General features: G+C 36.7%; 1 protein-coding gene across 15 annotated transcripts in view; it reads left to right on the forward strand.

The window, feature by feature from the left end:
- Positions 1 to 15,291, forward strand: part of Dtnb (dystrobrevin beta) — a 228,747-nt gene that overhangs the window by 7,443 nt on the left and 206,013 nt on the right. The gene's annotated exons all lie outside the window — the stretch shown is intronic.

The raw sequence follows: 15,291 nt of genomic DNA on the forward strand, positions 1-15,291 counted from the left end.
TAGATGTCTTTTGTCAATTTAAGGAAGTTTTCTGTCTTTCTGGTTTGTGTTTATGTTGGGTGTTGAATTTTATCGAGGTCTTTTTTGGGGAGGGAATTTGTTGAAATTATTATATTTTAAAATATATCAGAAGTAGGACAGAACTTTCTGCATTATAGTTAAATGAGAGAAACAGGTATGTTGTATATGATTTACTTGTTATTTCATTTTTAACAAACAGTCTTTAGAGAAAATGCATTTTGATTTTGAATTTCTGTGTACTAATGCACTGTATATAAGTTAAAGCAGGACTGAAATGTGATATTCAGGTTTGGACTAAATAATCTATAATCTATACATAAAATATATGCTCTCTACTCTAGCATAATCAAATAGTCCTAATAATATCAATAATGACAGCTGATGTTTACTAGGTTCTTATTTTGTGCTAAATGTTTTATCTGAGATTTAATAGTTATCACAGCGCTGTGAGGTTATATTTAGCTATTCAGAGCTCTGTGTAGTAGTGGAGAGCAATTATTGAATATTTTTTATTAGGAACCTAGAGAATGCTAGTCAGATTTGTAAAGAGAAAATCTCTACTTATTTTCTGTGGCATTTTTTTTTTTAGCGAGAGAGAGAATTTTTAATATTTATTTATTTTTCAGTTTTTGGTGGACACAACATCTTTGTTGGTATGTGGTGCTGAGGATCGAACCTGGGCCGCACGCATGCCAGGCGAGCGCGCTACCGCTTCAGCCACATCCCCAGCCCCTGTGGCATTTCTTTTAATCTGAAAGAGAAGTATTAGAGGAAGGATACTTGATAATTTTCCTGAGATAAGCAAGGAAGTTAGTTCTTTTTTTTTTTTTTAATATTTTTTAGTTGTAGAAGAACACAATATCTTTATTTATTTATTTATTTACTTTTATGTGGTGCTGAGGATTGAACCCAGGGCCTTGCTCGTGCAAGGCAAGCACTTTACCACTGAGCCACAACTCCAGCCCTGAAGTTAGTTCTTTTTTCAAAAAAGTTTGGCTAGTTGTAAGGAAGTATTTGTTAGGGACATTCTCACCCTTCACTGACTTTTTTTTTTTTTAGATGTTGATAAACTTTTATTTTATTAATTTATCTATGTGTAGTGCTGAGAATTGAACCCAGTGCCTCACACATGCAAGGCAAGCACTCTGCCACTGAGCCACAACCCCAGCCCCATCCCCCACTGACTTCTCTATCATCTCTGGACATCCAGAGACAAACTGGTGGAGGCTTGCTGGGAGATTGTGAATTTACATGAGAACTTTTTTTTTTTTCTTTCTTTCTTTTGGTGGTACTGGGGATTGAACCCAGGGGTGCTCTACCACTGAGCTATGTCCCTAACCCTTTTTATTTTTTGTTTTGGTACAGAGTCTCACCAATTTGACCAGACTGGTCTTGAACTTTCAGTCCTTCTGCTGCAGCCTCCTGAGTAGGGATTACAAGCATGCACCATAGTGCCTGACTTACATAAGAACTTTTGATACCTAGATGCTTTGATATAACTGAGAGCTGGGAAGGGTTGAGAAACCAAAAGAATGAAGGGTATTCAACATTTAGGTTCAGTGCAGAGATGTTCAGAAAACATTTCCAAAGCTTTATCTCCCCTTCCTGTAGTCTTTACTGAAGCAATTACTTAACCTCTGCCTGCAGACTTTGTCCAACTCCGGAACACATTGTGTTCTTAGAGATCAGGGTATAAGGACTTCTTGTTGTGCTCTCCTCCAGATCCAGTTAACTCACATAGTTTTGGGACCTGATTTCTTTCCTTATTTCTTGGCTTCACGTGCCTGCCCTGGAGGAGATGATGTGTCAATGGGAAGAGAATGGGCTTTGGAGCCACATCATTGGCTAACTGCACAAACTACTAGCTTTGTAACCTCAGTCCAAGTTGCCTAACCACATAGGCTCTCAATTTCCTTATCTTATTCTAACAGCCACAGTCCTGATTTGCTCCTTAAGCCTAGCGCAATCCTATTTTCTCCATTTTTTTTTTTTTTTTTTTAAGAAGCAGTGGTCTCCAAAGTAGGAAGCAGGCAAAATGATCCTCTAGGCAGGGTATAACAAGACAGTACGAGCAGTTAAGTTTTACTGATATTTAACCTGAAGGCTGTCACTTTACTCCATCTGTATGTTTGATGAAACGCCTCAGTGCCTGCATAGGCTAGGAGCCTGAGAGGGTGGTGGGAACAGCTCAACCTGGGGCATCTGTAACGTGATCTTCCTGTTTTGTTTGCTTCCACTGTATTAGAACATAGTGCAGCACATTAGCTTAGTGATTTTTCAGATTATGTTATCTGATTTGAATGAAGAAGTGAACCTTGCCAAATAGATGAATGGCATAACAAGATTCTGCAAAGAAACTACAGAGTGAAGCTTTAGAGTCAACTAAAGATTGAAATAGTAATTCACACACACTTGAAGAGCAAGAAGAAAGCAGAGTGATACTTCTATTTATGAGTTTGTTGTCAGTGAAATGCAAAGTATAAAAATGAGGCTCTGATCATAAGTCTTGAAGTGATGACTAATATGTTAAATTAGAGAGTTTGTGAGAGTCCTTGTGTGTTTGGATAGAAGCAGAGTTTATGGTATTTGGTATACTCTGGCTCAATAATAAAATACTCCCTTTCTCCCATGATTTAAAATTTTATAACGAAATAGGACATACAAAAGGGTCAAGTATAAACACAGTGTACTTAGAATCCAGCCTAATGAATGAAGAATAGCCAGTAGAGTGCCTTTTATAGTCGTGTGATTTTACTTTCATCTCTAGCAGTCTTCACTTTGTAGAATTTAGTGATTATTATTCCTGGGTGCTTCTTCATATTTTGCTATATATGTATGAATTAATAAATTCATAAATAATTCATATATAATATCATGTATGCACAGCCAGGGCTAAGGGTGAAATGAAGGAGGCACCTAGGCCCCCAACATAGGAGGCCTTCATTCCTGGTCTTGTGTGATTCTGAGATTGATGCTTCCTGAAATCTTGTACCTGAAATCATAGTCCCAGTCTTGCTTATATTAATACGCATGCTTTTAAGCTTTGTATAAATAGTACATTTTGTAAAATTCATTTTTTATTGTAGTTGTATACAATATCTTTATTTCTTTTATGTCGTGCTGAGGATTGAACCCAGGGCCTCACGTGTGCTCACTCTACCACTGAGCCACAACCCCAGCCCAAATAGTACATTTTTGTATGTATTCTCTTGCAACATTTTTTACTTCACATTGTGAAACTGATCCATTTTACCACTATGTAGCTTCGCTATAGAGTATTCTTTTGTGTGATTAACTATGCAAAGATTTTATTTTCCTATTTTTCTGATGATGGGCATTTAGGTTGTTTCTCTTTTGTGTTTATAAAAATACAGTTCTAAATATTCTTGAATGTGCCTCTTTAGGACATAATCATGGAAGGGGCATTTCTAGGTGATCAGTTTTGTACATTTTAAACATTTATTGGATACTGCCTTTGTTGCTTGAAATGGCTGTTATTCACTCAACAGCAATATGTGAGAGTTCATACGGCTTTATATTTTTGTTAACATAAATAATAGTTTTCGGACTTAACTTTTTCTCATTTGATGAGTCTAATAGGGTAAATTTATATTTTCATAAGCTTTTAATTATAGAATAAAACAGATACTAAAAATATTTATAGCTTAGTGAATTATTATATAGTAAACACCTAATACTCATCACCTAGGTGAAAAGTAGACTCTTATCAGCCCGTAGGGGCTATATGTGCCATTACCACTCATTTAGTTATGTTGATTGCAGATCTCCTTTCCTAGTCTGTGACTTGTCTTACCATCTTTCTCATGAGTCTTTTGATACATAGATTGCTCATGTAGGTTAATTTATCAGTCTTATTTTTATTTGTGCTTTTTTTTTTTTTTTACTTAGAAAACCTGTTCTTAAAAATATTTTTTAGGGGGCTGGGATTTTGGTAGAGTGCTTGCTTGCCTAGCATGCACGAGGCACTGGGTTTGATCCTCAGCACCACATAAATGTAAAATAAAGATATTGTGGCCACCTAAAACTTAAGAATAAATATTTAAAAAAAATGTTTTTTTAGGAGCTGGGCATGGTGGGGCATGCCTGTAATCCCAGCTTCCTAGGAGGTTGAAGCAGGAAGGATTGCAAGTTTGAGGCCAACCTAGAGAAGTCTGTCTCAAAATAAAAAGGGTTGGGGATATAGCTCAGAAGTAGAATGAGTCTGAGTTCAGTCCCCAGTTTTTTTTTTTTTAAAGTATGCACACATGTACCTTTGTGCGCACATGCATGCACACACATAATTGCAGGGAGGTAGGGGTGTGGATCAGTGGTAGAGTGCTTGCTTATCTTACTGGGCCTTAGGTTATATCCCCTACACTAAAAAGAAAACAAAATAACCCCCCCACACACATTTAAATGACTACTGTAACAAAAACTTTTTGCGAAAGACAAATAGGCACTTCACAAAAAAGGAAACACATATGGCCAACAAACACGAAGAGATGCACATCATCATAAGTACTTGAAGAAATGCACATCAAGACTACAATGAGTTGACATATACCCATACTATTTGCCAGATTTGCTAAACCCAGTGGGCTGAGCATTGGAGATGTGAATCCACACGCTCTCTAATACATCGATGACAGGAATGTACTCAGGTGAACTTTCAAAACAGATTGGCAGTTCCTCTTCTAGGTGTACACCCAAGATAAACTCTACCCTTGTGCAATAAGAGACAGGTACAAGAATGTGTAAACATGGCCTGTAATATGGAAAAAAAAAAAGAAACTTACTGGAAATAACCCAGATTTCCATCAGCAGGGGAGTAGATGATTAAAATGTAGTTTATAGGCTTATGTAACAGTCAGAATGAATGAGCAACAGCAACACACAACCTAGGATCAATCCCAAAGGCTTATCTATACTAAGGTCCCTTTTCTGTTTATTTGTATAATTCACCCTATAATTTACTGTTTTTTAGAACATTCATGGAGTTGTACAACTATCATTATTGTCTAATTTCAGAACATTTTCATCACCCCAAAACAGGAACTCTGTACCCATTAGCAGTAACTTCCTATTTTCCTCCCCACCAATCCTTGGAAACCAATTATTTATTTCTTTGTTATAGATTTACCTATTCTGGAAATTTCATATAAACAGAATCTTGTGATATGTGGCCTTTTGTGACTGACTTCTTTAATTTGTTACATTTTCATGGTTAATCTATGTTGTAGCATGCATCAATACTTTTTTATTTTTATTTAAAAAAAATTTTTTTAGGGCTGGGTATGTAGCTCAAGCGGTAGCGCGCTCGCCTGGCATGTGTGCGGCCCGGGTTCCATCCTCAGCACCACATACCAACAAAGATGTTATGTCTGCCGAGAACTAAAAAAATAAATATTAAAAAAGATTCTCTCTCTCTCTCTCTCTCTCCCCCCCCTTTCCCCTCTCCCTCCCTCCCCCCCTCTCTTCCCCTCTCCCTCCCTCCCTCCCTCTCTCTCCTCTCTCTCTCTCTCTCTCTCTCTCTCTCTCTCTCTCTCTCCTCTCTCTCTCTCTTTAAAAAAAAATTTTTTTTTAGTTGTCAGTGGACTTTATTTATTTATATGTGGTGCTGAGAATCTAACCCAGTTCCTCACACATGCTAGGCAAGTGCTTTGCTACTGAGCCACAACTCCAGCTCTCAATATATTATTATTTTTTAAATATTTATTTATTTATTTTTCTAGGTGTAGATGGACACAGCACAATGCCTTTATTTTTATGTGGTGCTGAGGATCGAACCTGGGTCCTACCCGCGCTAGGCAAGCGCTCTACCACTGAGCCACAATCCCAGCCCCATCAATATATTATTTTTATGGCCGAATAGTATTCCATTTTATGGATATTCCACAACTTGTATGAATATATCATAATTTGATTCCAGCATCATTTGTTGAAAAGACTGTCCCTTCTACACTGAATTAACTTGTCATGTTTGTTGAAAATCAGTTGACCAATTTGTTCTATTAATTTGTATTGCTATCCATGTGCCAATACTATGTCCTCTTTATGACTAATGTCTCTGTAGGAAGTTTTAATACATTGCTGGATTTAATTTGCATTTGTGTATTTGTGTGTATATGTGTGTGATGCTGTTTTCTGTGGTGCTGGGGATTTAACCTAGGACATCACACATGCTAGCATGTGCTTTATCACTGAGCTGTATACCCTCAGTCTGATTTGCTAATATTTTGTTGAGTCTTCTGCACCTGTGTTCACAAACACTGATTGGTAGTTTTCTTTTTTGTACTTCCTTCCTTTGGTGTTGTATTTGGGTACCGCTGGCCACAAAATGAATTGGAAAGTATTTCCTTGTCTTTTGTGTTATGGGAGAGATCTTATAGAATTGAGTATGTATATTCCATTTATAAAAGTTTATTCTTAAACACAAATTCATCTCTTTAATAGTTATAGGATCATTCTAGTTATCTGGTTAAGTTTGGATGAATTTTGGTAATTTGTAGCTTTTGAGTAATCAATTAGTTTTACCTAAGTTGTCATATTTCTGTTTATTGAACAGAATTGTTAATGGTATTCTCATGGTATTTGTTTTAATGTTCATGAATTCTGTAGTAATACCCCCTCTTTCATTAGTGATGTTGGTAATGTATGCTTTTATTTTTGTATTTTGTCTTGTTGTATCAGTTTTATTGATCTTTTCAAAGAATCAGGTTTTGGTTTCATTGATTTGTCTTTTTCTTAGTGAATTTTAGTTTAAATCTATTATGATAAAATACCTTGTATGATTTCAGTTCTTTTGAATTTGCAAATGTTTGTTTTATGGTTCAAGATATGATCTTTCTTGATGCATATGCATTTGGAGAGAATGTGCATTTTGTCATTGTTGGGTACAGTGTCCTACAGAGAACAGGCATCTAGTTGGCTGATGAATTGCTCTTTCCATGTCTTCCTCACTACCTTTTCCCCACTCTTCAGTGAGGTTGTCTTATACACTAATACAGTTGGATTGTTTTGTTGTAGTCTGCATTTTATCCTGGAATCTTTTTGATATGTTATAGATTTGCATAAATTTGGGTCACTGTTTGTGTTGTAGAGTTCAGTAAGTGTTGACAAATGCATAATATCATATATCCACCATTGTAATATCTTAGACAATAGTTTCATTGCCCTAAAAATTTCTCTGTGCTTCATTTGCTCAGTTTTCATTACCCCTAAAGCTCACCAGCCACTGATAATGTTATTGTCTTTGTAGTTTTGTTTTCTTTAGTTGGTGTTACAATTCAGATCATGCAGTATTAGCCCTCTTAGTCTGGCTTTTTTCACTTTTTTTCACTTAGTAATATGCATTTTTACATTGTTTCATGGCTTGATATGTCATACTTTTTATTGATGAACAATATTCTGTTTATGGAAATACTGCAGATTATTTATACATTCATCTGTTTAGGGGCATTTTTTGTTTTTTCCAGTTTTTGGCAATAAAGAATTAAGTTAGATAAACATTTGATGCAATTTTTATGTGGATGTAAATTTTCAGTTTAGCTGGGTAAATGCCTAGTAGTGTAATCACTGGATCCTAGGTAGGACCACATTTAACTTTGTGAGAAATCGCCTACTGTCTTTCAATGTGACTGCGCAGTCTCACCAGCAATAGACCAGAGTTCCTTGTGTTCTTCATCCTTCTCAACATTTGATATTGTTGGATTTTTGGATTATAGTTCTTCTAATATTGGTATATAGTGTTATCTCTTTATTGTTATAATTTGTATAATATTTGTTATTAGGAAATTTGTAATTTCCTAATAACAAATGCTGTTGAACATCTTTTCTCTTGTTTGCCATCTCTATATCTTCTTTGGTGAGATGTTTGATCTGATTTTTTTTCTTTTTTTGAGAAAAAGGAAAAAGAAGGTTTATTGCATTGCTAGCAAAGGAAAATCACAGGGGACTCCTGTTCCAAAGGCTGTGATTCTTTTCTTTTCTTTTCTTTCTTTTTTTTTAGTACCTGGGATTCAATTCAGGGCACTCGACCACTGAGCCACATCCCCAGCCCTGTTTTGTATTTTATTTAAAGATGGGCTCTCACTGAGTTGCTTAGTGCCTTCCTTTTGCCAAGGCTGGCTTTAAACTGTCTCAGTCTCCTGAGCCTCTGGGATTACAGGCATGTGCCACTGCACTTGGTAAGGCTGTGATTCTTTTTTTTTTTTTTAATTTATTTTTTACTTGTAGTTGGACACAATACTTTTATTTTAAAGTGACGCTGAGAATTGAACCCAGGGCCTTGCACATGCTAGGTGAGCGCTCTACTGCTGAGCCACAACTCTAGCCCCAAGGCTGTGATCCTTTTTTTTAAATTTTAATTTTTTAGTTGGACACAATACCTTTTTTTATTTATTTTTATGTGGTGCGGAGGATCAAATCTAAGGCCTTGCACGTGCTAGGTGAGTGCTCTACCGCTGAGCCACAGTCCCAGCCCTAAGGCTGTGATTCTTGATCAGATCTTTTGATCATTTTTTAATTGGGCTGTTTTCTTATTTTTGAGTTTTCAAAGTTTTTTTATATTATTTGGATACAAGTCTTTCCTCAGGTAAAATATTAGTTTTGAAAATATTTTCTCTCTCTCTGTGGTCTGTCCTTTCATTTTCTTAGCAGTATCTTTTGTGATCAGTTGATTTTTTTTTTTTTTTTTTATGTAATAGGGGTTGAATCCAGCAACACCCTACCACTGAGCTACATTTCAGACCCTTTTAAATTCCTTTTAAATTTTTTTTATTTTTAGATAGGGTCTTGCTAAGTTGCAGACTGGCCTTGAACTTGAGATCTCCTGTCCCCACCTTCTGAATAACTGGGATTATAGCTGTGCACCACTGCATTCAGCCTTAGAGCAGTTAATTTTGGTAAAATTCAACTTATCAATTTTTTAATTTCATGGATTGTTGCTTTTGTGGTACATTTAAAAACTTGTTAATTCAGTTTAGTTTTGGGTTTAGAACATCAAATAGCCTCTACAACTTCCAATTTTAGCTTCTCTTAGATTTACTTACCTTCTCAGAGCTTGTTCTCTGGTCTTGACGCTTTGTAGACTAAGCCTGTGTTCAGAGTCTTTAGATGGAAAGAAGCTCCTGCCTGACTAGGGTTATTAGGACTCACTGAAGGTTAGACAAGTTTAAGTAAATACACCCAGTGTAGATACACTTTTGTATGGCTGCAGGATAAACTACAGGGAAAAGGGAGTGGAGAGTTCTGAGATCATGAGGTCATAGAATTTTATTTGTTCATTAATGTGCATGAAGATTTTGGCAATTGAAATGGGAAAAAAAGGGTGGATATGAGAGTGATTATGAGGAAGGAAATGGCAGGGTTTGAAATTAGAGTTGGCGTGTGAAAGGAATGATAGGGAACCATTGGTCATCTGTGAGTTGTAAGGCTAAGAAAAGGCTGAGTGCCAGGAGTCCAAGTGGAAGGAAGTAGAGATGTGCTTACGTTTGTGAAAGTGTTAGTGTTAGTTTACAAAGGTCATGTCAGAATGACAAGGGCGTATAATAGCTATGGTAGTAGGATTGGTTGGTTCCTTGCTGGATATGAAACTGTTAAAAGCAGAATTACAAAGATACAGATATTAGTATACATAAAGCACTGATCTAGGGACATCAATTATACTAATCTTAGTTTATGTGTACCCCATAAACTTGGATTTTATGTAATCGAATTATGAGCTTGGTTAAATGAAAAGACTTGGTGTCTTAATCCCCCCAATAGCTGACTCAGATAAGGATTTCAGTGAAAGTATTTTATTTTGGAGGAAAAACCAATAGAGGAGTGTGAAGTGAGATAGGAAAGGGAAGATAGCAAATAAGGGGTTTGTTATAAAGCACATTGCCTTAGTAATGACAGGCCTATTCCCACTGGAACACCAAGAGTCAGTGTAAAACGTGTGTCAGAGAGGGTGAGGTAGCTGTAGTATTTATACACCACCTCCATCAGTCACTGGCTAAGATTGTTTTATGGGGTGGTAGAGCTATATATTTATTTTTATATGCATTTATAAATATATATTAAATATATAATATATAAATATATGTTATAATAATATATATGTAAATATATATTTATTTGTATTTCAGGCCTGGCCATACAGGAAACAAGGTGAATTCCAGAGATTAGAGAAAGTCTTAGGTTTAATTAAAAAAAAGGAGAGGGCAGCTGCAGTTAGTCCAGTGGACATGGAATTGGTAAAAGGTAGGGGTCTTGGGGGAGAGAGCACCCTTCTGACTCTTTCCTTAGTACTCTGTCAGTTCCAGCATCTTCAACTCATTTTCTTTTCTTTCTTTCTTTCTTTCTTTTTTTTTTTTTGGTCCAACTCATTTTCTACAGACCATCTTTTAAAAACTTTATTTCAGGTTTAAATGAGTGATCACAATAGCACATACAGACCGACTCCAGGTGCCCTTTTTGGAACATTAAAGTCTGAGTTCTGAGAGAGTCCCCCCATGTCAACAAACATTTCCTTACCAGTCTTATTTCTTATTGCAGTTCTGGAGATTATAACCCAGGGGTGCATTACCACTGAGTTACATCTCCAGGTCTTTTTTTAAATTTTGGCCTTGAACTTGGCCCTAATCACTGGGATTACAGGTGTGGATCACCATGCTCAGCTTCCTTACCAGTCTTATACTTGGCCCCCAAGTTCAGCACTCTCAAGATCCCTTTTCAGGTATGTTCTCCCAGTTCCTGCCAGTTCATATCAGGTTCAGCAGCTCTTTTGGTAAATCAGTCCTTTCTACCAGATTCAGGGATGGTTAGTTATCTCCTTATTTCAAAATGCCAAGACTGGCCCCTAGTTATTAGTCTAGAAGCAGTAAAGGAGGCAGGGTAGGATCAGGGAGGCACATTATGTTTTGAGAATTTGCATCTCAGAGGAAGTCTTTACATAGTCCTTGAATAGGAGAGACTGCCATTTTGTAGCAAGAGGAAGAAAACTCAGCTAACAATTTCTTTTTTTCTTTTAATATTTATTTTTTAGTTATAGACGGACACAATGTCTTTATTTTACTTTATGTGGTGCTGAGGATTGAACCCAGTGCCTCTTGCATGCTAGGTGAGTGCTCTACAGCTGAGCCACAACCCTAGCCCTAACAATTTCTTGTATTGCACAGATTTCCTATAAATATTCTGCCCCACCTCACACACAGCCTCCCCAATTATCAATATTTCTCATCAGAGAGGTACTTTTGTTATAGTCAGTGAACCTATATCGACATATCATAATTACTCAAAGGCCAAGGTTTATTTTGGGGTTTACTTTTGTTGTACATTCTATGAATTTGCTCCAATTGTATAAAGACATGTATGCACCATTGTAGTATCATATAGAGTAGTTTCAACAGCCCCACAAATCCTCTGTGCTCTGCTGATTCATAGCCTTCCCCCAAATCTCAGCAACCACTGATTATAGTTTTGCCCTTTTCAGAATGCTTTGTAGTGTGTGTGGGGGTGTGTGAGGGATGGGGGCAAAGCACTGTCATATATTTGTATAGTTCCTTCATATCTTTTATTTTTTGCAGTACTGGGGATGCTCCATCACTGAGCTATATCAGCAACCCTTTTTATTTTGAGAGAGGGTCTTGCTAAGTGGCTGAGGCTGGCCATGAACTTTGAATTTTCGATCCTCCTGCCTTAGCCTCCCGAGTTGCTGGGGTTACAGGTGTGTGCCCCCAAGCCCTACTTCTTCCTGTTTCTGAATGGCTTGATAGCTCATTTCTTTTTAATGCTGAATAACATTCCAAAGTTTATCTACTTACCTGCTAAAGGAAATCTTGGTTCCAAATAATGTTGTTTTAAATATCTGTGTGCAGGTGTTTGAATGAATATGTTTCAGCTCCTTTGGGTAAATATCAAGGAGTCTTGATTGCTGGATTGCATGGTAATAGTCATGTTTAGTTATGTAAGAAACTATGATATTTTCAAAGTGAGTATATATCGTTTTTTGCATTCCCACCAGCAATGAATTGAGTTCTTGTTGTTCTGCATCCTTCTCAGCATTTGATGTTTACTGAGAACACTGGTTCTCAGTTTTGGCCATTTTTAACAAGTGTATAGTGATATCTCCTTGTTTTAATTTTCATTTCTCTAATGACACATTGAATCTGAGTGCTTTTTAGATGCACACTTGCCATCTGTGTATGTTTCATTTGGTGGGGTATCTTTTTAGATCTTTTGCCCATTTTTTTCATCAGATTGTTTTCTTATATTGAATTTTAATAATTCTGTATTTTGGACAACAGTTCTTTATCAGATATGTTTTTTAACAAATTTTCTGTCCTAGTCTGTGGCTTGTCTTTCCATTCTCTTAACAGTATCTTTTGCAAAGCAGAACTTCTAAGAATAATTGAAAAAAAAATATTTTTTGCAGTACTAGTGATTCAACCTGGGGCCTTGTACATTTAATCTGGGGCCTTGTACATGCTAAACCATCTACTATTGAGCTACACCCACTACCCTTTTAAATTTAATTTTTGAGACAGGGTCTTGATAAGTTGCCCAGGTTGGTCTACAGGTGTGTGCCACCATGCCCAGCTGGAACTTTTTAAATTTAATGAAGTCCAGTTTACCATTTCTTTCATGGATCATGCCAGTCATGTTATCACTATAAAATCAGCAGCACACCCAAGGTCATCTAGATTTTCTCCTGTGTTGTTTTGAGGAGTTGGTGTAGTTTCATGTTCTAAAATTATGCCTGTGATCCATTTTGAGTTAATTTTTGTGAAGGTGTAAGGTCTCCGTCTAGATTCATATTTTTGCATGTGGATGTCCAGTGCTTCCAGTAACATTTGTTGAAAAGACCATCTTTCCTCCACTGAATTGCCTTTTTAATAGTATTTATGTGAATCTATTTCTGGGGACTCTTTTCAGTTCTCTTGATAAGATTTTTCCCCCTTCTTCTTCTTCTTCTTCTATTTTTTTAAACCAATACTACACTGTAACTTTATAGTAAGTCTTGAAGCCATGTAATCTCATTTCTCCACCCTTTTCTTCAATATTGCATTGACTGTTCACAGTCTTTGTCTTTCTGTATAAACTTTAGAATTAGATTGTCAACATCCACAAAATAAATTGCTGGGAGTTTGATTTGGATTGTATTAAAACTGGAATCAAGTTAGGAGGAACTGGCATCTTGATAATACTTAATTTTCCTATTTATGAACATGGAATTAATTTTAATTTAGTCAATTCTACTTTGATTTCTTTCATTGGAATCTTATAGTTTTTTTCATACTAATTTTTACATGATTTGCTAAATTTATACCCCCAAGTATTCATTTTTTGGGGTGCTAATGTAAGTGGATTGTGTTTTATTTTCACTTATTATTTTTATTGTGCTATTGTCCTTTTAATTCTACTTGTTCATTAGTATATAGGAAGGTGATAGACTTTTGTATATGTACCTTGTATCCTGCAACCTTGCTGTGATTGCTTACTAGTTCCAGGAGTTTTTTGTCTTGGACTTTTTGCATGGATAATCATATCACCTATGAAACAAAGACAGTTTTATGTCTTCCCTGCCAATTTGTGTGCCTTTAATTTTCTTTTCCCACATTTTTGACCCCTGTAGTTTTCTAGTGCCAGCAACTTTTCCTACCATGTTGCCTTCTCTGAGATTAGATTATCTGTGGACTGTTGTGGGAGAGAATGGAGAGGAAAAAACTTGGGGGATTTCTCCCACTCTCTCTGTGCTTTATATCTCTTTTCTTCCCTTTGAGCAGAACCAAAGGGTTTTCTCTTGGACTTTTTCTGTTTGTACCACAGTACTGTTTGGGGGTCCTGGCTGTATTGACTTTAGGTCTGGGGATTCAAGAGAGAAAAAAGGCAAATTAGTAGATCTTGATTAAGTCCATCATGTATTCTATGCAGATTTTATAGTTATATTTAGTGGATAAGATTGTATGTGTTCACCCCATCTTACCAGGATCCAAACTTGCTGGAGATGAGTGTTTCTGCCTCAGATCAGCCTCAGATCTGCTGCAGCTGCCTGTTCCCCCCCCATGGGAGGGGTTAGCTTTCCAGGCCTTTCTTTGTTAAGGAACATTCAGTCAGTGGAGGGCAGTTTTCTAGAGAAGCAGCAGCTGTGGGAAGATAGCCTCAGCCACTGGGGTCTGGTTCAGGCCAGAACAGTGAAAGGGAACCTGGACTGGTAGGGCAGCATCTGCTGTGTTGTCAGGGTTCTTCTGCCCTTTTATTTATTTATTTATAATTTTTTTTAGTTGTTGATGGACCTTTATTTTATTTATTTATATGCGGTGCTGAGAATCGAGCTCAGTGTCTCACACATGCCAGGCAAGTGCTCTACCACTGAGCCACAACCCCAGCCCTAGCCCCTCATTCTGCCTTGACTGAGCTGTTTCAAGATTCACAAGTGGGATTTGCTCACCTTGCCTTTTGCATTCTCTTCAGTGTCTGTGAACTATGTGATTTCATTGTATATCCTGAGTTACTTAAACAGCTTCATAAGGAATTTTCCTTTTTTCCTTTCCTCCTTTTCGACCTTTTCCTTCCCTTTTCTCTTCTTCTTCCTTTTCCTCCTCTCTTTATCTTTCCTTTTTTTAAAGCAAATAAATATATCTTTACACATTTTTACTGGGATAAAGTTAGTGTACATTTAAAAATTTAGTAGCTATTACCTTTCAAAATGCTGTGTCAGTATACATGCACTGACAATTTGAGTGTCTGTTTTCTTTTTGCCTCCAAGCATTCATTTAAACATTTAAAAACTAATGTAAATACAAACATAAAATATACTTAATTTTCTAAAGATTGCCAAGCAACACAGCACCAAATTAAATCTTAAGGGGGAAAAACAAGCACACCTTACAAATGTATTATTATTATTAATGTTTTATTTTTTATTAGTAGTAGCATTGTTTTATTATTATATGATTTTATTTTTTTTTTACAGTAGTGGGGATTGAACCCAGGCCATTGTGTATGCTAGGCCTGAGTTGCATCTGCAGCACTTTTTGAATTTTATTTAGAGACAGGGTCTCATGAAGTTGCCAAGGCTGGCCTTGAACTTGTGATTCTTCTGCCTCAGCCTTAGTGGTGGTGTGTACCATCACTGTGGGCTACAAATTGTGTGTGTGTGTGTGTGTGTGTGTGTGTGTGTTAGGAACTGAACCCAGGGCTCTTACCACTGAGCCATATCCCCAGCCCTTTTTAAATTTTAAGACAGGGTCTTGCTAAGTTGCTTAGGGCCTCGCTAAATTGCTG

Source organism: Ictidomys tridecemlineatus, chromosome 12 (genome assembly GCF_052094955.1).
Source record: "Ictidomys tridecemlineatus isolate mIctTri1 chromosome 12, mIctTri1.hap1, whole genome shotgun sequence".
Taxonomy (NCBI): Eukaryota; Metazoa; Chordata; class Mammalia; order Rodentia; family Sciuridae; genus Ictidomys; species Ictidomys tridecemlineatus.